At 36.7% G+C, this 1874-nt stretch overlaps 1 non-coding gene across 1 annotated transcript; it reads right to left on the reverse strand.

Moving 5' to 3' along the window:
- Positions 1 to 1169: 1169 nt before the first annotated feature.
- LOC131817157 (U6 spliceosomal RNA) lies at positions 1170 to 1276 on the reverse strand. The gene has a single exon (XR_009348365.1). It is a non-coding gene; the product is annotated as a U6 spliceosomal RNA (small nuclear RNA).
- Between the last annotated feature and the right edge of the window lie 598 nt (positions 1277 to 1874).

Genomic DNA, 1874 nt, shown 5'->3' on the forward strand with positions numbered 1-1874 from the left:
CACTCGGCATCAGGGAAATACAAATCAAAACCAGAATGAGATACCACCTCACACCTTTCAGAATGGCTAAAATGAACAAGTCAGTCAATGACAGATGCTGGCGAGGATGTGGAGAAAGGGCAACCCTCCTACACTGTACGTGGGAATGCAAGCTGGTGAAACCACTCTGGAAAACAGCGTGGAGGTGCCTCAAAAAGCTGAAAATAGAACTAGCCTATGACCCAGTGATTGTAGTACTGGGTATATACCCTAAAGATACAAACGTGGCATTCTGAAGGGGCACATGCACCCAAATGTTTATAGCAGCAATGTCCACAATAGTTAAACTATGGAAGGAACCTAAATGTCCTTCAACAGATGAATCAATAAAAAGATGTGGTATATATGTACAATGGGATACTATGCAGCCATCAAAAGAAATGAAATCCTGCTATTTGTGATGACGTGGATGGAACTAGAGGGTATTATGCTTGGCGAAATAAATCAATCTCAGAAAGACAACTATCATATGATCTCCCTGATATGATGAAGTGGAGATGCATCATAGGCGGTTTCGGGCGTACGAAAAGAAAAATAAAAGAAGATGGGATTGGGAGGGAGACAAAGCATAAAAGACTGAATCTCACAAAACAGACTGAGGGTTGCTGGGGGGAGGTGTGTTGGGAGAGGATGGTGGGGGTATGGACATTGGGGAGGGCAGGTGCTATGGTGAGTGATGGTGAGTGCTGTGAAATGTGTAAACCTGGTGATTCACAGACCTGTACTCCTAGGGATAATTACACATTATATGTTTATAAAAAATTTAAAAAAATAATTTAAAAAATCCATTAAAGAAAAAACACATATTGCAAATCTCATATTCAATCAAAAAAGTTTGAAAGTTTTCCCCTTAAAGATCAGAAAAAAGACAAATGTGTCCACTTTCACTACTCTCATTTGACATAGTACTGGATGTCCTAGCCAGAGAAAAAAGGAACACAAAGAAATAAAAGACTAAAAAAAAAAAAAAAGGAAGAAGTAAAATTTTCTCTTTTTGGATAACATGAACTTACATGTAAAAGAATCCTAAAAAATTCACAAAAAATTTTGAATTAACAAATTTTGTAAAGCTGCCAAATACAAGATCAATATATAAAACACAAGAATTTTATTTTGTTTTGGTTTTTTTTTAAAATATGGAATGCTTCCCAGTTTTTCTTGTCATCTTTGTTCAGTGATCAAGCTAATCTTCTCTGCATCATTCCAATTTTAGTATATGTGCTGCCAAAGTAAGCACAAGACAGGAGCATTTTAACACTCTAATGATGAACTGTCTGAAAAAATAAAGAGAACAATCTAATTCACACTAGCATCAAAACTAATAAAATACTTAGGAAAAGATTTAACTAAGAAGATGAAAGATCTGTACCCCATAAACTATGACATTGATAAAGAAATTGAAGGAGACACAAATGGAAAGATAGCTCATATTTATGAATGGTAAGAATTAACATTGTGTAAATTCAATTCGTATCAAAAATCCAATGTTAGGGGCGCCTGGTTGGCTCAGAGGGTTAAGCTACTGCCTTCGGCTCAGGTCATGATCCCAGGGTCCTGGGATCGAGCCCTGCATCAGGCTCTCTGCTCAGCAGGAAGCTGCTACCTCTTCTCTCTCTGCCTGCCTCTCTGCCTGCTTGTCATCTCTCTCAGTGAAATAAATAATTAAATAATCTTTTAAAAAATCCAATATTGTGTTTTTACAGAAGTAAAGAATCCTAAAATTTATATGAGACCATAAAAGACAACAAATAATTAAAGCAGTTCTGAGAAAGAAGGAAGAAGCGAAATTACACTCTTGATTTGAAACTATACTACAAAGCCCTCATGCTCAAAAC

This window comes from Mustela lutreola, chromosome 15 (genome assembly GCF_030435805.1).
Source record: "Mustela lutreola isolate mMusLut2 chromosome 15, mMusLut2.pri, whole genome shotgun sequence".
Lineage (NCBI taxonomy): Eukaryota > Metazoa > Chordata > Mammalia > Carnivora > Mustelidae > Mustela > Mustela lutreola.